This window comes from Leptopilina heterotoma, unplaced genomic scaffold (assembly GCF_015476425.1).
Source record: "Leptopilina heterotoma isolate Lh14 unplaced genomic scaffold, ASM1547642v1 Lhet_100, whole genome shotgun sequence".
Taxonomy (NCBI): Eukaryota; Metazoa; Arthropoda; class Insecta; order Hymenoptera; family Figitidae; genus Leptopilina; species Leptopilina heterotoma.
In genome coordinates, this window is record NW_025110814.1 from 1,866,039 (window position 1) to 1,890,558 (window position 24,520).

Below are 24,520 nucleotides of genomic sequence, written 5' to 3' on the forward strand. Positions count from 1 at the left end.
AACTGTTAAACTGTTACTAACTCCAATTGGAGTTGGTAACATTTATTTATACTTTTTAATATTATTTCCTAATTATTCATATTTTTTTAATTTTCAATTTTTTTTATTAATTTTACACGGAAAAAAATGCTTATTTAATAAAAATTGTTAAAATGTTACCAACTCTAATTGGAGTTGGTAACAGTTTTTTATGCTTCTTAATATTATTTCTTTATTATTATATTTTTTTTATTTTTAATTCTTTTTTCATTAATTTTACACAGGAAAAAATCCTTAGTTGATAAAAACTATTAAACTGTTACCAACTCCAATTAGAGTTGGTAACATTTATTTATACTTTTTAATATTATTTCCTTATTATTCATATTTTTTCAATTTTCAATTTTTTTATTAATTTTACACGGAAAAAAAATCCTTATCCGAACAACCTCACAAAAAAGTTAACATCTAATAAAATCCATACTTCTTCCTAAATATCCAATCTAATGTTTATAAACAGTTTTATTGCTCTCCTGTAAAGTTGCATTGAATGGAGTTACAAGGTTTGCAGATTAAGGTGACGTTATGTTTTTATGCTGTGGCGAATGTATCACTTTACCTGAAACCTTATTTCCAAACTGTATGAAACTTAGTAAATCTCCCTCTTTCTCCTTCTTCTTATTTTTTGAACCTTTTGGTCGTCCTGGCCCTTTTTTCTTTACTTCATCATTTTTGACATCAGCCATTGTAACCTCACTTTCATTCATACTCGAAATTTTGTCCTTTAAAATTAGCGCTGCAGCACTATGTCCCACCTATCGGTAAATAATGCAAAGTCATGCGCAAGGTGCGTACTTGACAAAATTTTTAAGTTAGCTTTAACACGAAAGTTTTTCTCAAATAAACCACTAAATCCTCTAATTCTTACTAAAATTATACAACCTGGCCAAACTTCAAACAAAACTACACCCGTTCTTCATAAAAACTTTACAATCACCACTAGTATATCGTATATTTAGAGCGAATTAATTTTCCTGTACACAGAACACATGTTCACTCTCCGGCGTCACAACCGGAAGCCGGGAAACAAATAGTATATTAAGCATCTAGAGAATAAAGGCAGCCATTTATTTACAGTGATTTTTTTGACACGAGTGGAGGTCGAGGGCGCCCCGAGACCTCCACTCGTGTCACAAAAATCATCGTAAAGAAATTGGCTGCCTTTATTCTCGTGTTACTTACGATATTTTTTATTCCTAATGCACAAAAGTGGCGATTTCAGATAGCAGACGACAGGGAATAAAAGTCATTCACTTGTTCGACTTATATGAAAATGGCGGCCGTTTTCTCCCATGGGCAAGAAAAACGCATGGGAACAGCTGATTTTCTTGCCCATAGGAGAACATGGCCGCCATTTTCATACGGTCGAAGAAATGAATGACTTTCCTTCCTGTCGTCTGCTATCAGAAAGCGCCATTTTTGTGCATGTGGGATAAAAAAATTTTAATCACTCAATTAATTAAATTCATTGTCACTTGAGATATTTTACATACATTTTTGTTAATTAATACACACCACTTATTGAATAACCGCATATTTACGAAACAAATTATTAACCGATGGAGGAGACACGAACCCTAGACCTAACGCATATTAAACACTAACGCTATCCACTACACTATCCACGCAACTACAATATTTGAGCACATAATCCCAAGTAGAAATGTCCGGAGTTAGGACGGAGTTAAACACCGACATGGTACTGACTCAGTACTGACCGTCGGTACTGACTTTCGGAACCCGATCAGTACTGGGAGTATACTGACTCCAAAACCGAATCAGTACTATGTCGGAGTTAGAAAAGTTCTAAAATCAGTACTGGCAGAAAACTGGCTTAACACTAAATCAGTACTGCGAAGGAGTTAAAAAAACAAACAAAATTTGTTATAATGTAATTAAACATTAAACATCGTTTGATTTATTAACAATTAAAATATTTGCAAAGATTTGTAAAAACATTATTCATCAACAATAATATCAAACATTTTATTAATTTATTATTAACTAATAGATATATTTTAATAATATAATAATAAATTATTATTAATTAATCATTTTTAGAATTATTACGTATTATTAATAATAAAAAAAATTTTATTTTTTAAAGCTGTATATATATATTTTTATTTATTTATTTAACAAAAATTTTTCTTAAATAAATTTTTTTTTATTATTATTTTAATAAATAATTAGATTATAAATAATTTATAAATAATTATATTAATAATTTTTACCATATTATTATGATGTATCTATTAATTACTACATAATGACTTGATAAAATGTATATAAAGATATATGTATAATAATTTTTCTTGAAATAAATATAATATGCAGTGGATTTATTATTAAAGCACTGTATATATCGGTCCCACAATTCAAAAGGAAGTTTATGCGAGATAACTCCCGAGCTTGCGTGGCTATGCGGTATGTGTATTCGACTTGCGTCCTCGAGATCTAGGGTTCGGTCCCCCGTGTGTGCGATATTTTTCCGTCTTAGTTTTAAGTGTTTTGTGTATAATTCTTAACAGTGTTACATAAAGTATAAGTTTAAATAATTAATAACCAGTAATAATAATAATTTAGTCATTAATTTAAATAAATAATGAAAAAATAAGAAAAATATTTTTTTAAAACTTATTTTAATAAAAGGAATTCTAATAATTAATTAATAATAATTAATACTAATAATAATTATTAGTATTCAATAAATTACTCCCCATGCTTTAATAATTAAATAAGGAGCTTATACTGACTGCCGGTAAAAATCAGTACTGGACAGCGTTACCAGCCAGGGTTTTCCCAGTACTGACTTAGTACTGGAGTCAGTACTGCAATGCTGGCAGTCAGTACAAGATCAGTACTATGCCAGTATTACATTTCTACTTGGGATATTCCTTATATACTCTACACATATTTCATGAAAATGAATTTATATATAAACACTAATAGACAATAACAATAATAAACAATTATAACATTATTTATACACAATAAACTCACAACGCGATTATATAGACGCGACAGGAGACCGACGCGACGGACAAATTGAGACGACCATTTTTAAATGGATGCCATGATAATGAATTGCGCGCAACATGTATCGAAATTTTGTACTAACTATGGATCTCCCAACCAAAGTTTATATGGATGAGGCAGTCATATGAGAAAATCCATAGCATGAATTGTAAGCCCAACCATGCCTATGGATGTCACATCCATATTTGATTCAACAATATAATATGGCTCCGTCATCCATTGAATATTGAAAGTGCTTCCATCCTGAAAGTTGTCTCTTCCATTGAATTGGATAACACAACAATATTCTGCTCAACAATATTTTTATGGATATCTCTTCCAAACCTTTTCTTTCCGTGTAGGACGTCACATCACATATTCATTATCATTATTTATTTGTAAGCGTTTTTCTTAATAAGCCCATTAATACTAAATAAATAAATTTATCATTATTATTATATTTTGCACTGAGAAAACTGGAGAGTCAAATTCAGAGGTTCAAGAAGTGTGTTTTCTTTGCTTATGAAGAGAGTTAAATAGTTCTTCTAAAATAAATTTTGAATTGATAATGGAAATCTACTTGTATATTCTCTCCCATTATATCTGAGGGTTAAAAGTTGCGCAGAAAATGTGTACGAACTGATGCGCGCGATCTTATTTTTGTGTCATTTTATGTATTTTTAATTTATGGGTTAGGTTGCCATATTTATTCATTTCGCGCCGGATAAGGAAGGGATTTCTCAAGTTGGTTAATTTGTCCCTCTGTTATAAACTCATTTTTCCTCCAAGAGAAATGGCACCAATATCTGCTAATGGTGTATTTGAATATTTAGATTGTTTTCCAATAGTCAACTCTCAAATATGAACGATTAGTCCCTCCGAATGTTTAGTCCAATACTCCAGTTTTCTCAGTGTGTTTATTATATTATTATCATTACTAGCACAAATAACGCGCGCGTGAAGTTTCTTATTTCACTTTTAACATATATAACAATAATGTAATTTTTACATTACATGTCACATGAGAATAAGACTTAAATTTTTATTCCGTTAAGCATGTTATATTTTAAGGTTGACTATTGTTCATAGAAAAGTGTGATTGCCAATGAGACGATAATGGAAGATATGTTTATTACAGTTTCTTTGACTTATTAATTAAGCGCGCTGAAACTAGCAGTCGCAACCAGCAGCCTCCCATAGGCGTCCACCGCTCATATTTCAAGCATTTGCCCCTCCACTTAAAATAGCTAAAAAAGTACTATAAACATACGACAAACCTTTTGCAAATTACACAGGGCATATCCCTGAGTAAGAAACAAATAATAAACAATTATAAACAATCATAATTGTTTATTATAACGTACAACAGTTAAGATTTTTTTTCTGAAAAATTCTAAATTCACAGAAAAGTCTAATTTCTGAAAAATTTAGGGGGGTAGAAAACAAGGAGATAATTTTTTTCTTACTCTAGATATGTCTATCAGTAATAAAAAAAATATAAACAATCATAATTGTTCATAATAATGTACAGCAGTTGAGATTTTTTTTCTGAAAAATTATAAGTTCACAAAAAAGTCTATTTTCTGAAAAATTTAGGGGGGTAGAAAACGAGGAGATAATTTTTTTCTTACTCTAGATATGTCTATCAGTAATAAAAAAAATATAAACAATCATAATTGTTTAAAATAATGTACAGCAGTTGAGATTTTTTTAAAAAATTCTAAGTTCACAAAAAAATCTATTTTCTGAAAAATTTAGGGGGGTAGAAAACAACGAGATAATTTTTTTCTTACTCTAGATATGTCTATCAGTAATAAAAAAAATATAAACAATCATAATTGTTTATAATAATGTACAGCAGTTGAGATTTTTTTGAAAAATTCTAAGTTCACAAAAAAGTCTATTTTCTGAAAAATTTAAGGGGGTAGAAAAAGACGAAACAATTTTTTTCTTACTCTAGATATATCTTTTAGTTATTAAAGAAATATAAACAATCATAATTGTTTATCATAATATACAGCAGTTGAGATTTTTTTTAAAAATTCTAAGTTCTCAAAAAAGTGCAATTACTGAAAAATTGAGGGTGGTAGAAATCAACGAGACAATTTTTTTCTTACCCCATATATTTCCTTGAGTAAGAAAAAAATTGTATATTCGTTTTCTACCCCCCTAAATTTTTCAGAAAATAGACTTTCTTGTGAACTTATAATTTTTCAAAAAAATCTCAACTGCTGTACATTATTATAAACAATTATGATTGTTTATATTTTTTTTATTACTGATAGACATATCTAGAGTAGGAAAAAAATTATCTCGTCGTTTTCTACCCCCCTAAATTTTTCAGAAAATAGACTTTTTTGTGAACTTATAATTTTTCAGATAAAAATTCTCAACTGCTGTACAATATTATAAACAATTATGATTGTTTATATTTTTTTTATTACTGATAGACATATCTAGAGTAAGAAAAAAATTATCTTCTCGTTTTCTACCCCCCTAAATTTTTCAGAAAATAGACTTTTTTGTGAACTTATAATTTTTCAGAAAAAAATTCTCAACTGCTGTACATTATTATAAACAATTATGATTGTTTATATTTTTTTATTACTGATAGACATATCTAGAGTAGGAAAAAAATTATCTCGTCGTTTTCTACCCCCCTAAATTTTTCAGAAAATAGACTTTTTTGTGAACTTATAATTTTTCAGAAAAAAATTCTCAACTGCTGTACATTATTATAAACAATTATGATTGTTTATATTTTTTTTATTACTGATAGACATATCTAGAGTAAGAAAAAAATTATCTCCTCGTTTTCTACCCCCCTAAATTTTTCAGAAAATAAACTTTTTTGTGAACTTATAATTTTTCAGAACAAAATTCTCAACTGCTGTACATTATTATAAACAATTATGATTGTTTATATTTTTTTTATTACTGATAGACATATCTACAGTAAGACAAAAATTATCTCTTCGTTTTCTACCCCCCTAAATTTTTCAGAAAATAGACTTTTTTGTGAACTTATAATTTTTCAGAAAAAAAATCTCAACTGCTGTACATTATTATAAACAATTATGATTGTTTATATTTTTTTTATTACTGATAGACATATCTAGAATAAGAAAAAAATTATCTTTTCGTTTTCTACCCCCCTAAATTTTTCAGAAAATAGACTTTTTTGTGAACTTATAATTTTTCAGAAAAAAAATCTCAACTGCTGTACATTATTATAAACAATTATGATTGTTTATATTTTTTTTATTACTGATAGACATATCTAGAGTAGGAAAAAAATTATCTCGTCGTTTTCTACCCCCCTAAATTTTTCAGAAATTAGACTTTTTTGTGAACTTATAATTTTTCAGAAAAAAATTCTCAACTGCTGTACATTATTATAAACAATTATGATTGTTTATATTTTTTTTATTACTGATAGACATATCTAGAGTAAGAAAAAAATTATCTCTTCGTTTTCTACCCCCCTAAATTTTTCAGAAAATAGACTTTTTTGTGAACTTATAATTTTTCAGAAAAAAAATCTCAACTGCTGTACATTATTATAAACAATTATGATTGTTTATATTTTTTTATTACTGATAGACATATCTAGAGTAGGAAAAAAATTATCTCGTCGTTTTCTACCCCCCTAAATTTTTCAGAAAATAGACTTTTTTGTGAACTTATAATTTTTCAGAAAAAAATTCTCAACTGCTGTACATTATTATAAACAATTATGATTGTTTATATTTTTTTTATTACTGATAGACATATCTAGAGTAAGAAAAAAATTATCTCCTCGTTTTCTACCCCCCTAAATTTTTCAGAAAATAGACTTTTTTGTGAACTTATAATTTTTCAGAAAAAAATTCTCAACTGCTGTACATTATTATAAACAATTATGATTGTTTATATTTTTTTTATTACTGATATACATATCTAGAATAAGAAAAAAATTATCTTTTCGTTTTCTACCCCCCTAAATTTTTCAGAAAATAGACTTTTTTGTGAACTTATAATTTTTCAGAAAAAAATTCTCAACTGCTGTACATTATTATAAACAATTATGATTGTTTATATTTTTTTATTACTGATAGACATATCTAGAGTAGGAAAAAAATTATCTCGTCGTTTTCTACCCCCCTAAATTTTTCAGAAAATAGACTTTTTTGTGAACTTATAATTTTTCAGAAAAAAATTCTCAACTGCTGTACATTATTATAAACAATTATGATTGTTTATATTTTTTTTATTACTGATAGACATATCTAGAGTAAGAAAAAAATTATCTCCTCGTTTTCTACCCCCCTAAATTTTTCAGAAAATAAACTTTTTTGTGAACTTATAATTTTTCAGAAAAAAATTCTCAACTGCTGTACATTATTATAAACAATTATGATTGTTTATATTTTTTTTATTACTGATAGACATATCTACAGTAAGACAAAAATTATCTCTTCGTTTTCTACCCCCCTAAATTTTTCAGAAAATAGACTTTTTTGTGAACTTATAATTTTTCAGAAAAAAAATCTCAACTGCTGTACATTATTATAAACAATTATGATTGTTTATATTTTTTTTATTACTGATAGACATATCTAGAATAAGAAAAAAATTATCTTTTCGTTTTCTACCCCCCTAAATTTTTCAGAAAATAGACTTTTTTGTGAACTTATAATTTTTCAGAAAAAAAATCTCAACTGCTGTACATTATTATAAACAATTATGATTGTTTATATTTTTTTTATTACTGATAGACATATCTAGAGTAGGAAAAAAATTATCTCGTCGTTTTCTACCCCCCTAAATTTTTCAGAAATTAGACTTTTTTGTGAACTTATAATTTTTCAGAAAAAAATTCTCAACTGCTGTACATTATTATAAACAATTATGATTGTTTATATTTTTTTTATTACTGATAGACATATCTAGAGTAAGAAAAAAATTATCTCTTCGTTTTCTACCCCCCTAAATTTTTCAGAAAATAGACTTTTTTGTGAACTTATAATTTTTCAGAAAAAAAATCTCAACTGCTGTACATTATTATAAACAATTATGATTGTTTATATTTTTTTTATTACTGATATACATATCTAGAATAAGAAAAAAATTATCTTTTCGTTTTCTACCCCCCTAAATTTTTCAGAAAATAGACTTTTTTGTGAACTTATAATTTTTCAGAAAAAAAATCTCAACTGCTGTACATTATTATAAACAATTATGATTGTTTATATTTTTTTTATTACTGATAGACATATCTAGAATAAGAAAAAAATTATCTTTTCGTTTTCTACCCCCCTAAATTTTTCAGAAAATAGACTTTTTTGTGAACTTATAATTTTTCAGAAAAAAAATCTCAACTGCTGTACATTATTATAAACAATTATGATTGTTTATATTTTTTTTATTACTGATAGACATATCTAGAGTAAGAAAAAAATTATCTCCTTGTTTTCTACCCCCCTAAATTTTTCAGAAATTAGACTTTTCTGTGAATTTAGAATTTTTCAGAAAAAAAATCTTAACTGTTGTACGTTATAATAAACAATTATGATTGTTTATAATTGTTTATTATTTGTTTCTTACTCAGGGATATGCCCTGTGTAATTTGCAAAAGGTTTGTCGTATGTTTATAGTACTTTTTTAGCTATTTTAAGTGGAGGGGCAAATGCTTGAAATATGAGCGGTGGACGCCTATGGGAGGCTGCTGGTTGCGACTGCTAGTTTCAGCGCGCTTATTAATTATCAAAAATAAATTACATTTAATTACAATTAATTACTTATTTGTTATTTTGTTTCTAATAGTTTTCTAGTCAAAATTAAATAATATTATTTTCATGTCATTAACATTAAAAAATTCCATTATTCAGAAGAATTCTACACAAAATCACTATTTTTCTAAATTTATTCAAGAAAATTAGAAAAAAGCCAGAGAATTTTGTCAAAAGTGCTGGAATAATATTCAATTTCAAGAATTCATAAGAAAATTCTGAATGTTTATTCTTCAGCATTGAAAAGATTTCATTTATTTTAAACTTTTCCTGTTTTTAACAATAACACAGTCCCAGTGGGAAATTTGCAACCGGCGCGGATCCTCGCCTGTACCGACGCCGGAGTAGTGGTACTGGCTGGGAACCGCCTGCCTACCGCCCGAGAACTGGTATTCTACCAAAAAAAGATGACTTGGCCAGGAGCTGGCTGGCCATCCGTCTCGGAACTGGCATTCTACCGCCCGGTAACCGGCCGCGAAGAGCCGTTCCGTGTATAATTCAACCGGCTAGGACCCGGCACTGTACCGACTGCGGATCTTTCATTTCCTAGCTAGATGTGCGCTGGCAATGCTGGCATTCTTCCGCCTGTCAACCGGCTCGGATCAAAATAATAATTTCAACAAATATCAATAAAAAAATAATAATTAATTGCAAAAGATAAATACGGATGACAATTCATTGACAGTTCACTTTACACATTTTTTTATTTCTTTATACACTTAAACGCAATTTTTTATTACATACACATTTGAAAAATCCTAACGCTTGGGGGTACGAACCTACGCCTAACCGAATATTTACGCACCGAAATCACGCACGCTAACCACTATGCTACGCTCGCATGGAACTCTCAAACCTTAAATGCTTTCAAGTCTCACTAGCTGAAATAAAAATTGTAAAATTACTACGCGGCAATAGGCAATTTGGAAATACGAACTGATGTAATACCGGTATATTTTCAATATTTTACTGAATGTGTATTTATGAATATTTCAATATTTCGTTTAAAAAAAATGTTATATTTTTATTATTATGTTTTTTAATATTTTTTACATAATATATCGAATAATATGAACATAACTTCACTGCAAAACAATTTATAACATATAAGTAATAGTATTAAATTGAATAAAATTTTAATGCACAACACATTTTTTTAATTATTTAATTTGCAGAAAAGTGTCAATAAATAATTACTTAATATATTGTTTAAATTAAAAAGAGATTATTAATTAATTAATAATAAATTAATTAATAATAATCTCTTTTTTATATATTGTATTTAATATGTTATTTATTGTAGGCATTATAATATATTGATCACATTTTCTTTCAAGTTAAATATATTTTACTTCTTTCAAATTAATATATTATTTATTAAAAATTATTTATTTAATTGCACATTAATAAAGTGGGATTTTTATATATATAATGAAAAAATTAAGTTTCTTATATTCTTCCTTTGCATGAATACTATTAATTTATTTATTGTTTAACTAATAATAATATTATAATAAATGCAATTAGTTATTGTAATAATTAATTATAATAATAAAATAAATTTATGATTATACTGATAATGTAAACTATAACAATAAATGACGAGATCCGCAGTCGGATCCGCCCCAGCACCGAGCCAGTACAGACCTAACATCCGTCATTCTTCCGACGCGCGTAGAAGAATGAAATTTGCAGGCGGAACAAATCCAGTACCGCGCCAGTACTGACGAAAGTAGAAAGGCGGATCCAAAAGTCGGAGCCTAATCTGTTCCGCGCCGGTTGCATTTTAGGATCCGAATCGGTACAGACCATCGGTGCTGGCGGTCCGTACGGGCGCGGATCCCAGGCGGTTGTATAATCCGACATTCGTCCGACTTTTCCTCCTGGGGTGCAACATTTTTGAGGTCATCGAATGTGCACTAAGTTTTGACTTCAGTTTCTGAAAGTACTTATCAAAACTAGCAAAAACCTATTTCAGTTTTGCTAGATTAGCTCGGATTTGAATTTTATCGACATTTGAATTTTTTTTGAATTTTCACATTTTTCAGTTTTCTGATACGGGCGAATGGGAACACTGGCTATTAAAAGTTTATTAAAAAAATTCGCAATGGTCACAATTTGGAAAGCAATAATCCCTCTTTAATTACAGAGAAAGAAAAAAAATTTGGTCGAAAATTGTTCCAGTTACGAATTTTTTTTTGGCTTTTTTACATTTTTTAAAAAAATTTCGCAGTGGTCACCATTTGAAGAGCAATAATTCCTCTTTAATTTCTGACATTGAAAAAAAAATTTGGTCGAAAATTGTTCGAGTTATGAATTTTTTTCGTACTTTTGCAATTTTTTTTGTTTTTGATCCGGGCGGGTGAGAACGCTGGTTATTAAATTATTCTTTTTTAAAAACGCAATAGTCACATTTTGGAGAGCAATACTTCCTCTTTAATTTCTGACAAAGAAAACAAAATTTGGTCAAAAATTGTTCCACTTATTAATTTTTTTTTGACTTTTTCACATTTTTCAATTTTTTGATCAGGCGGGTGGGAACGCAGGCTATTAAAAATTTATAAAAAAAATTTCGAATGATCACAATTTGAAGAGCATTAATCCGTCTTTAATTTCTGCCCAAGAAAAAAAATTTGGTCAAAAATTGTTCAAGTTATGAATTTCTTTTTACTTTTTTTTAATTTCCGGTTTTCTGATAACGGAAGTGGGAATACTGAATATTAAAAATTTATAAAAAGAATTCGTAATGGGCACAATTTAAAGAGCAATAATCCCTATTAAATTTCTGCCCAAGATAAAATATTTGATTCGAAATATTTGGTTTCGAAAAAAGTCAAAAAAAAATCAAAACCCTCGGTTGCACAGGACCGCGGGTATAAAGATGTACAGAAATAAATAAATAACACGAATAATTTTCTACCAATTTTTTTTCTTTTATCAGAAATTAAAAAAGGATTATTGCATTTTAAAATTTGACCGTTGTGAATTTTTTTAATTCATTTCTAATAGCCAGCATTCCCACCCGCCCGTATCAAAAAACCGAAAAATGTGAAAAAGTAAAAAAAAAAAACCATAATTAGAACAATTTTTGACCAAATTTTTTTTCTTTGACAGAAATTAAAGAGGAATTATTGCTCTGCAAAATGTTACCATTGCGTTTTTAAAAAAGAAAAATTTAATAACCAGCGTTCTCACCCGCCCAGATCAAAAACAAAAAAAATTTGAAAAAGTGCGAAAAAAATTCAGAACTCGAACAATTTTTGACCAAATTTTTTTTTCAAAGGCAGAAACTAGGGAGGAATTACTGCTCTTCAAATGCTGACCATTGCAAATTTTTTTTATAAACTTTTAATAGCCAGCTTTCTCACCCGCCCGTTTCATAAAACCAAAAAATGTAAAAAAGCCAATAAAAATTCGTAACTGGAACAATTTTCGACCAAATTTTTTTTTCTTTCTCTCTAATTAAAGAGGGATTATTGCTTTTCAAATTTTGACCATTGCGAATTTTTTTAATAAACTTTTTATAGCCAGTGTTCCCATCAGCCCGTATCAGAAAACTGAAAAATGTGAAAATTAAAAAAAAATTCAAATGTCGATAAAATTTAAATCCGAGCTAATCTAGCAAAACTGAAATAGGTTTTTGCTAGTTTCGATAAGTATCCCAGGCGCGAAAAACCAGTGCTGACGATGGGTTGAAACTTGACTGAGTCTTGAACGCCCAGCGTGGGTAACCCAGAGTTGGAGCAGTCTTTATATCATTGTCACTCAATATTGGTTCAGCATGGGACACCAATGTTCGTCCCATGCTCGATTCAAGACTCGGTCAATCTTCGTGAGTGGAGCTTCAACATCCAGTCTTTATTCAATCTTGAATCAATCTTGATAGTTTATTTATTACCGTGTGCACTTACCAATATTAGATATAAATTATAGATATAAATATTTATAAATTATTTAATATTAAAATATTATTATCTGATATTTTTTAGTAATTTTTTATACTATTTAAAAATTATTATTCTTATTATTAATTATTATTAAATAATATAATAAGTATTATTATTATTATTATTAAGATATCAATTGGTAAATAAATATTATTATTTATTTAGTGTACAGTCAGGTCTCGCTAAGTGTCGTCACTGGGAATTTTTTGAGACCGTCTGTCTCAGTAAGTGTCAGTGGCCTAAGCCACGCCCCTTTAATAAAAGTGGCCATTTCATTGGTTTATGTTGCAAACCGGTTTGGGGAAGTCCATTTTTAGCATTGGAGAGGGTAAAAAAAAGTGGGAAAAGTGACACTTGTTGGGTCTTGAACGATGACACTTACTGAAAACGACACTTGGCGAGACCTGACTGTATAATATTTATATTAATTATATAAGATTCATATCAATAAAGTTAAATTATTATATATTATATTTTTTTTCTTGCACAGTGTCAAATTATTATTTCAAAGTTCAAGAGTTTCGTTGAATTAATAATAATTTGACACTGTGCGAGAAAAAAAATAATATATAATTTAACTTATAAAATTATCAGAAAAAATATTTTAATATTAAATAATTTATAAATATTTATAGATAATATTGTACAGTGCACACGGTAATAAAGAAACTGAATATTGTATCAAGATTGACCGAGTCTTGAATCGAGCATGGGACGAACATTGGTGTCCCATACTGAGTGACGGCACTGGCATTGATATAGTAGATTAGGCGAGAAGCCTTCCAGCCTTCTGTGGCCGAGCGGTTTAAATGCGTGCGTTGAGAACTTCCGGTATGCGTTAGGGGCGGGGTGCGTGAGTTTCGATCCCACATGCGAGCGAATATTTTTCATTCTTTGTTATAAGCGTTTATATAAAATAATAAAATTGTGTGTTGTGTTGTGAATAAAAAATGTGAACATGTTTATAAATAATGTTAAAAGTCTGTTAAAAATCAAGAAAAAAATGTAACGATTAACAGAAAAATTGTCTTTTTTTACTAAAATTATTTTTTTAAAATTACTATTCAAATGATATTTATTGTTAGTAATATATTCTTATTTATATGAAAATAATATAATTATTACAAATAATAACTTATTGTCATTAAATATATATGTATATATACGCACATGAATTAAAATAATAACAATAATATTTATTATTATTATTAATAATTCATATATTCACATTATATTGAATAAACGTGAGAAACGAGTAAATTTGGGAACAGTGGAAGCAGTCTTGTTTCAGTCCTGCATTAGGCGTCCGCAGCATTGATTGAGCATTGATGTCCAATGCTGAATCAAGGCTCGCGCTGCAGTCTGGAATCGGTGTTACATTAAAGCTTGGATCAGTCCTGCTCTCGCTGATTCACTCATGCTCAATCAATGTTGACCAATGCTCGGCCAATCTTTATAAAGCCTGAACTCGGCGTCACTTCGCGCCTGGGGTACTTTCAGAAACTGAAGTCAAAACTTAGTGCACATTTTATGTGTTGCACTGTGTAATTAGACTTTACAGATTTAAAATTGATTTTTTTAAAATAATTTAATTATTGAAAAACTGTCGAGAAAAAATTATTTTTTATGAATTATTTTGGAATAATTTTTTATTTAAAAATTAAAGAAATAATTGAATTTTATGAAATTTGTATATTTAAAATTTTTTTATTAAGTAATATAAATAAGTAGCAACTGTCACGCCCGCCAACTGAAGTATTTAATTTATTATTATTATTACTCAAAAAAAATAAAATTATCTTTACAAAATTTCAATAAAAAATTCTTCGAAAAATTTATGAAAAATTACAAAAATGTTATCTTTTTAAATTATTGTATATGTAACAGCTAAATAAACGCGCGCTAAAGCGCGCGTGTAGTTTCTCTTAGTGTCAATAGATAATTAATAATAATGCCTATAAACAATAAAAACGGGATTACACATGTGTAATCACAAAAATGAATTTAAATATTTAAAAAAAAACAAAATTTTGTGCGAAAATTATGATTATAAAATAGAAATTTTCAAATTATGTCTACTTTTTCGTTTAGTAAGAAAAATAAATTTCGTTAAAAATTAAAATTTACAAAATTTATCACTGCTTTGCTAACTTTGCATAAAATTATATAAGTGCCTTACTTGTGCCTTCAAAAAATGAATTAATTAAATAATAGAGTTGAAATTATCGATCACCCCGAGTCAGGTTGTTGACTCGGGGTGAAAAAATGAATTAGTTAAAGTTTTTTGAAATGTTACTTCAGTAGTTTACGACAAATTCCTGTTACAAATAACAAAAAAACTAAAAAAATTTGTGAGCAAAAATTTTGAATGCTTTGTTAACTTTGCACAAAATTAATTTTTGCACAAAATTCATTTTTAAGCCTCCCAATAATAAATTGAATTTTTTAAAATTTACAACTGATTGTATAAATGCAATTATTTTCAAAAGTAATAAAATTTTTCGCAGAAATTCAATTATGTTCAAGAATTTTTTAATATTCTCGTCAAAATGTCAATTATTTTTAAAAAATTTAATAAGAAATCTATTATTTACAATATTTTTATAAATTTCTTCGCAATAATTTAATTATTTTTATAAATAATAAAATTTCTTTTTAGGAATTCAATTATTTTCATAAATAAAACTCATGGCAGAGTTTAAATTATTTTTAATACAATTTTAATCAAATTCATCGAAAAATGTAATTGTTCTTAAAAATTTTATGAAAAATCGTTAAAAGAAATCAATGATTTAAAAATGTTTTGATAAAATTCTTTATGAGACTTCAATTTTAAGAAATTTTAAATATTAAATAAATTATTTATTTTTGCATTTAAATTATTGAATTATCTAATAAAAATTTAGCATGAATTTTAAGAAATAATTAAATTTTAAAATGGTTTCAAATCAAATTCTTTAAAAATTTGTATTTTTCATACTTATAACTAACAATTCTGTAGAATTAATTATATTAAAAAAGTTTAATTGAATTTTATCCTGAAATTATTTGAAGTGTTTATTTTTTAATTCCTATTTAATTGAAGAATTTCTGTATAATTTAAATTTCGTAAAATTGATTTGTAAACAAATGGATTTTAAAATTCTCAAAGAACTTTTTTCAAAAATTATTAAAATTAATTTATTCCTGTGAGAAAATAATAATGATTAAAATTTATTTAGAGAAGAAGTTATTGATGTTTTTAAATAATTTCAGAAATTGGTAAATAAACACTGAGAAAAATAGAGTTTGAAAAACTGGGAGTCAATATTGAAAAAACTGGACTCAGTCCAGTAAAAGTACATTAATTCATTTTCATCAAGCATCTTAGGGTGTTGCGTATAGTGTATAGAGGGCCTTAAAATCAAAATGTCAATTAAAATGTCAATTAAAATGTCAATTAAAATGTCAATTAAAATTAATGTTAATTAAAATGTCAATTAAAATCCAAATGTCACTGTAAAGAGCATTGAAACACAGGCGAAGATTATAAGGCGCGCTGCAGTGTGCATAGTAGAGAAACTGGACTCAGTCCTCTATTACTTCGAAATTTTCACAATGAGGGAACGCAGGCGCGGAACCTGTCAAAATAAATGGCCGACGCGACGCGAAACGAGTGTTTCCTTTTATTCACTTCGTCAATTTTATATAAAAAAAACAATAACCAATCATTAAAAAAAAAGAAAAATGTGTTAAATGCACTCTTTATATATTCATATTCCTTAATTCACAAGTTTTAATCTTCCCACATCTTCATACTTACAATTAACAACTAAATGCATCGGAAAATCTTACAATCGTACGGGATTGAACACCTACCTAACCATACAACTAAATATACGCATATAATTATAAATCGCACGCTTTTACATTAAGCCTCTCGGCTACGCAATCGATGGGGGAAATTTCCTATTTAAGAAACATCCCTTACCAATGAAATAAATTAGATCATGCGTGGATTTTACTTTGTAATTAATGTAAGTATGGATGTCAACAATATTCATAATATTGAATAAATAATATTGTCAACTAGTTTAAATTTGATACGGTTATTAGAATTTAATAATAAATAAATAAAAAACATTAATTTTTTCTTAATAACCTTGAAACCTTTTTTAAGTTTGACAGTCCTCATGGTAAATTTGATTATTCTTTTTTTTTTTGTACAAAATAGTGAATTGACCTTGAATGAAATGTATAATTAATTATTCTCACAGCAATATTTAATAATTTAATGAACTTAACTGCACTGCATAATAGTTGAGAGTAGTAAGAGTAAGTGAAACGGTGAGATAAGTGAACGACCATTAGTGTGTGAGAGAGAGAGAGAGAATAACTTGTGGTTTTTGAGTAGGTATCTACTTTATGTGCACGGCGTTCATTTTTCGAAAGAACTGGACTGAGTACTATTTGTTCAATATTCGCTTCTATTATTGACTTGTGTTTTGTACACTGCCGCGTTCTTTTAACAATTACATGAGAAAGTAATTTCTCATTCCAATTTTTTATACTCTTATTCCCTCTTAGACTATATAAACAGTCTTGTTTAAGCTGATGAATGGGATAACTTGTGTTGAGTCCCAAACTGTTCAGCTATGAAACTTCTAATACTATAGTGTGTACCTGTCACATATTATTCTATAAAGGAGTACTACACTGACTGCATAAATCATTTTTCCATTTTTCTGCGTGAATGTAATAAAACATTTTTTGAGTGTCTAATCATTTTTAGAGTGTATCAGAATTTCCTTTAGGGTTAGGGAAGAAGTCAAAATTTTGTCAAGTAATTAAGTTTTTCATATAAAAAAAAGAAAATATTTTGCAGGATTTATTTTTTAGAAACAAAGGAAATAATGAATAATATAATAACATTAATAATTTTTTTAAATTAATAAAAATATTTTTGAATTATTGGAGAAATAAAAATAATATTATTAAATTAAAAAATTAGTGAAAAAATAATGACGTATAATATTATCTATCAGAATATATAAAAAAAACAAAAGCATGCACAATAGTCTAACTTCAAGTGTGGACAGAATGGACAGAATACGACGATTATTATAGGTAATTTTTTATTAGCAAACGTTTTTCTTGATAAGCCCGTTAATATTAAAATACTAAATAAATTTATCATTATTATAATATTTTGTTTATTATATTATTCCATTTATTGTTTGCATTTATTTATATAGACTAGTAACCATTCTTATCATCTGCTTCTAAGTCAACGAGAAGCAAAAGTAAATTTTAATTTCCCAGTTTAAATTAAAAAAATTAAATTTTTTTCATGAAATTAAGTAATTAAATTAAAATTTAAAATCATTTTCAAATTTAAATGGTTTTGAACGAAACCAAACATATTTTTTGTTTTCATTTTGTTACAAACGAAGTTTATAAAACCTATAAAATATTGCAATTAAAAAAAATGGGGAGGGGGGGTCAAAAATAGTGTGACGTAATATGTGGATGGCCCCTAGTAATAAAAAAATTAAAATAACCGATTCTATTATTAATAATCAGCAAAATAATTCTGCGGAGTATGAACGTAGAGAAAGAATGTAGCACTGGAGTGGGGGCAACGAGAGTGAAAGAGAAAAACCGCAATGTCTCTTTCGCTCCGGTCGCTCCGGTTAACCACACGCCACTCGCCACCTTCCCCCTCTCCTTTTTCGCTTTCTTTTAAGAATCCAAGAAAAAACCATTTTTTTCCAAAAAAAGTTTATCAAAATTAAAATTTTTTCACGAAAAAGAAACTTTATCAAAACAACATTTTTTTTCACAAAAAAGAAACTATCAAAGCAATACTTATTTTCAAATAAATGTGGAATTATTTATTTAAAAACATTTACAATATATCATAAGTGATAATTGTAGAGTATTTGCGGTAAATTTTTGTTTAATAAAAAGAAATGATTATTATTATTATTATACATAAATAGGAATTAAAGGAATAAAAAGTTAATTTTCTCATTTACTGTATTAGTGTAATTTATCACTATATATCATTATAATGATAGGTTTCATTCAAGAGAGGCGAGAGAGTCTTTTGATAAAATTGCCGTTTTCCGTATACCTACTACAACAATTATAATTATTATTACTCGATCAAGCTTGCAATTTTTAAGTGGATTACAATTCAAGGTCAAATTGAATCACCTTTTCGAAAACTTGTATAAATATATAAACATAATATACGTTTACACATAGATATGGATGCAATTTCTTAAACGTCACTTCCTTTACTTTCTTGCCAATATTAAAAGACTACATTTACAAAATTCTAATGCAATCATAGGAAATCACTCAAATACGGAAAATAAAATTGTTCCTCGGGAGATAAATGTCTTAATTATAAATTTAATTATTAATTAAATAAATAATAACAATTAAATAATAATTCAAGAAATAAGAATGAAAAAGTGTTTAAAATTGTTTTAAAATTAATTTGAAATTATCTCAAAATTGTTAGTATCAAAATTTCCCGCATAATAATAATAAATAAATAAAAAATTGTAATGAATAGTAATTGTAAAATTTTAATTTTTATCCAAAAGTCGAATGTAAAATTTAAAAATATCGATAAAAATTATAAATATTAAAGTTATTGCAAATAATATGAATATCGATGTTATTGCAATACTATTAATATTAATTTTACAATATTATGAATATTAAATGTATTAGGTACATAATTATCTATTTGTTTAAAAAAACGAGACTTGCCCTTTCGTACAAAAAGTACTCTTAAAAATTACAATTATTATAACATTGTAAATATTAATTTTATAATATTACAATAAAATACTAAAGTTACTACAATGTTAAAAATATTAAAATAATTGCTACAATATTATAAATATTAAGTTTATAACATTATAAATATTAAATTTATTATAATATTATAAATACATACTTAAACATATTATGCAATATTATAAATTTCGAAGTCATTGCAATATTATAAATACAAATTATGAATTTAAATAAAAACTAATTATGAAACAAAAAAAAATTAATTTTTCCAATTTTAATTTAAAACAGAACGAAATTTTCGTCAAAAAAATATATATGCTTCACTAATCTATTTATAAAACCATAATGAGATTCAAGGAACACGTTCTTACGAAACATAAAGAGATACTTCCCAAAATAAATATTTACTTTTCTGCAAATACAATGAATTCATGAAAAAAAAATTAAAAATATCAAACATAAAAAAATACAAAACAGGAAGAAAAATAAATAGTCTAATAACTCTATTTATAAATTAAAAAAAAGATAAAAAAACAAACGGGAAATTTTCTTTTTTTTTCAAATTTAAAAGCGAATATTTTTATTCAACTAAAAATTAATATTAAATTAAATTTAAATATTAAATAATTATTATTTATTATTATAACTATTTTTGTATTATTATAAATTATTATGTATCATTACTATGATTACTATTATTATTATTTTTCTCTTGTTATTTGTTACAAACAAAAATTAAAAAACACTTACACTGGAGCTCTGTCAAGAATTAAAAATAATAAAATAGTTAATTAAAATAAAATGAAATATAAATGAATGCTATTAAATGAAGTAAACAAAATTTAATTTTTAAAATTTTTTAAGTGCTTTGATTCGTATTTAAAACGTTTCCTTGCTAGTCATTATTATTATCACTCGAGCCTAAATTTATTTTTGACAATTGTTAAATGAATTAGAAAATTCAATTAAATGCAAACTTTAAAAAATTAAATTATTTACAGAATAAATTATTTATAAATTATAAATTAATTATTTATAACATAAATTATTGTATTGTTTATAAAATAAATTATTTATAAATTAATTATTTATAACATAAATTAAACAAAATTATAGAAAAATTATTTATAAATTAATTATTTGTAACATAAATTATATATTTATAAAATAAATTAAATTCTGTATATCAAAAACTAAAATTGACGAAGAATAAAAATCAATTCATAAAATTCAAAACGAAGAGTTAAAAAAATTAATTTAATGACACCTATAAATTATTTTTGAGGATAAATAATGCAATAATTACATTAAATAAAAAACGTTGCCCGAAGATTCTTGCGCAAAAAAAAACTCTTAGGAAAATCATCAGGAATTTCACACACGACAAGAGCGGAAGCTTAAAATAAACGAGAAAAAAGTGCTCTAAAAACTAAATACCCGATCAACCTGTTTAAACCGGTATAATCGTAAAGAGGATTTCAAACCCAACTTTATAAACTTGCAAGAAGTATATAAAGTAATACAACCGAAGGAAATCATCTCTGATAAATACCTAACCTATCTTTCAGTGAAAAATGTTCTAAATAAAAATGTCTATTACGTGACAGATTAAAAGAAAATAAAATTGCCGAGAATAAAAAAGTAAAATTTATAATTATAAAAACACGATATTCAATACATTTCTTTCTAACCTTTTTCACCATGAAATATGAGGGGAAGACAGAATATCCGTTTTCCGGAGAGTGTCACTTACACATTAAACCCGGAAACACTATTTGACTCCTTACAAGTGAAAGTAAAATTCAAAAAGAGTATCACTTTACAATTTTATTTTTTTTCACAGACACACAGATACACACTCACCCTAAAATCCAGTCGATAATATGGAAAATTCCCTCCCTGAAGAATTGAACAAAAAAAAATTATTCCCCCCCCACATGGAAGCAATAAACCAAAAAAAAAAAAAAAAATGATTTCGAATACAAGACGGAAACTGAGACTCTCGTGAGTATGACACTGGCGTGTCGAGAGAGAGACGAGTAAAGGAGAGTGTGTACGCGATACAGGGGAATTCGCAATATCGACGTGAGGGAGGATTGGAGGAGAGAAAAAGTGAAACGAGAAGACAGGTAGACAGAGACACTATATTCTGAAAATAGTCAAAAAGACAAACTATCCACGTATATGTAAAAAACAAAAAACATACCCAATTGTTATTCTTTTACCGCCAATGTCTCATTATTATCCGACTTTATATCGAAGCCAAAGAGGGGCCGAGGCTCACAAGCATGTGGCACTGATTATCAAAAAACAAAACTGTTAACAATGAAAAATTTTCTTGACACTCACACACACCTATTATGTTCAATTCACTGAATCACTGATTAAATATATTTGCGATAACATTCAATGTTTTAGTGTCAATTTTTTTTCAAAACATTCACTATATATTATGGAAAACAAGAGACTTGTATTTTTTTCTCCTCTCTTGTATTTTCTGAGTAGAGGGGTGATGATAGTACACGGACGACGTTCGAAGTGTGTATGCGGTGTGCCGCTGCGTTATTTCCTTAAACGTCAAATAATTTTGTCGGTAATGTAGGGAGCGATGTTTATTGATGGGGAAGGAGAATCGGGTTTGTAGTTATTGAAAATGCGATCGTGGCGCCAGTTACGCTCGCCCCCTTGAATATGGAAGGAATATACTAATAATACTATAATAATACAAATAAAAAAAAATAATAATAATTTAGCAAAAAATAAATATTTGTTAACAGAGAAAGACATTTTATTACTGCGCTACTTTAATTTAAAAATAAAAATTTGATAACTAGGAAAATTTTCAATCGAATGGCAACGTTTTTAACGCGTTTACTATTCTGCCCCTGTTGAATGTCTTTCACTCTTGCAGTTGTGTATGAAAATCGAAAATAAAAAACATTCCCCTTTTACTATTACTAGCAAACTTAATAAATTTTAAATTACAAAATGCAAAAATAATAATAAATAGAAATTTTAGAAACTATTACCAAATAGAATAATGCTGAGAATAATATTTGGTCGTTATTTTGTTACAAACGAAATTTATAAAACCTATAAAATGTTGCAATTTAAAAACAAATTGACGATTTTACAGATTAGCTGAGAGGTGGTGAAACAAACACTAGATAAAATATCACTGAGAATGATTTTTTCTCATGTTATTTGTTACAAACGAAAATTAAAAAAACTATCTAAAACTGGAGGCTTATCAAGGATACAATCGCAGGTCACTCAAGTACTGAAAAGAATAACATTATTAAAAACATTATTTATTAAAATCAATTAATTTAAACATATTTATTTAAATTTAAAAATATATATATTCAATTATATTATTACTATCATTAAAAAAAACTAAAAAAACCATTTTCAAATTATTATTATTAGGCTTCGTCCATATCCCGTGCGGAAAATGCCCCACTTTGCCCTATTTAAAACAGGGTTCTGATCGGGGCCTCGACAGTTTTCCCTATTAAATTTTTTTTTTAATAAAGTTTTTAGAATTCCTTTTTGTTGTAGAAGCTATTAACAATGAAAGGCAATCATTATTTTAGTTATTTAATAATTTTTTTATTTTAGGGGTTTGACTAGAATTCCTAGCCAGAACACCAGGTAGGGTGTTCATTAGATTTTAGATAGGGTACTGATCAGGGCCTTGACAGTTTTCCTTGTTTAAATAAAGTGTAAAAAAATTAAATCTCTAAAATTACTTTTAATAAAAAATAATGAACAATTGAAGAATACAATTAAAGGGAGTAATTATACTATCGTTCTAATAATTTTTTTATTTTGTGGGTTTGACCAGAATTTCTGGCCAAAACCCCAAGTGAGGTGTTCACTAAATATATAAATAGGGCTCTGATCAGGGCCTCGACAGTTTTCCTCGTTTGAATAAAGTGTAAATGAATTAAGTTTTTTAAATTAGTTCCCATAATAAAATTATAAACAATTGAAGAAATTAATTAAACAGAGTAATTATACTACATTTTTAAGAATTTTTTTATCTCATGGGTTTGACCAGAAATTCTGCCCAAAACCCTAAGTAGGGTATCCACTAGATACGAAATAGGGCTCTGATCAGGGCCTCGACAGTTTTCCTCGTTTTAAAAGCATGTAAATAAATTTAATTTTTTAAAATTAACTTTTTAAAACAGTTATTTAAGTTAAAAAAGCGTGTTCTTTTAAAACACTTTATAAAATAATTATGGTAATATATTTAAAAAACGAAAATACATATAATTTTTTTTTCTTCAAGTACAATATTATGATAAAGTTTATTTATTAATAATAACAACTAAATTATAAATAACGAATAATAATAGTTATTAAATAATTAATTATTATACATTTATTTAAAAATAAAAATTATGAATTTAAAAAATAATAATTAATAAACAATTATTAATAAATTATACTTAATGAATAATTTTAATAATTATTAATTTATAGGATGAATTTATCATTTGGTTTGTATATATATTATATTATTTTAATAATAATAATTATTTTATATTATATTAGCTTAAAGTGAGAAAATGATTCGGAGAGATTGTTAAATAAAATCATTAAATTAAATTTAAAAACTGTACAAATTTAAACTGCATACCGGTAAACTGACCTCAGGAAAACTGCACAATATTAAAAATTGCAAATTTTAATAAAAAAATGAAATTAATTTAAACTGCGTATTCAGTTAAACTGGTCAGTTTAACTGAATACAGTTAAACTGACTTTAAATTTGTACAGTTTTTAAATTTAATTTAATGATTTTATTTTTTAAATTTGCTTGTATACAGTTTTTCCGTGTGCCCATTTAACGCCACAGTAAATCTAAGGTGATCAAATTAATACCAAAATCGTATCAAAACGTTGCAACCTTTTGATACGCATAACTAATATCAAGTTGAG

General features: G+C 26.8%; 1 protein-coding gene across 3 annotated transcripts in view; it reads right to left on the reverse strand.

The window, feature by feature from the left end:
• The window catches only part of LOC122499107 (E3 ubiquitin-protein ligase AMFR-like), an 86,876-nt gene extending 64,745 nt beyond the window's left edge, over nucleotides 1-22,131 (reverse strand). For 2 of the 3 annotated variants that reach the window (XM_043607222.1, XM_043607202.1), the window contains exon 1: nucleotides 21,777-22,131. The gene's annotated coding sequence lies outside the window, so the exon portion shown is untranslated. Of the gene's footprint in view, nucleotides 1-21,261; nucleotides 21,595-21,776 lie in introns of those variants that run through there. The other variant, XM_043607212.1, reaches the window with a different exon arrangement.
• Nucleotides 22,132-24,520: the final 2,389 nt, after the last annotated feature.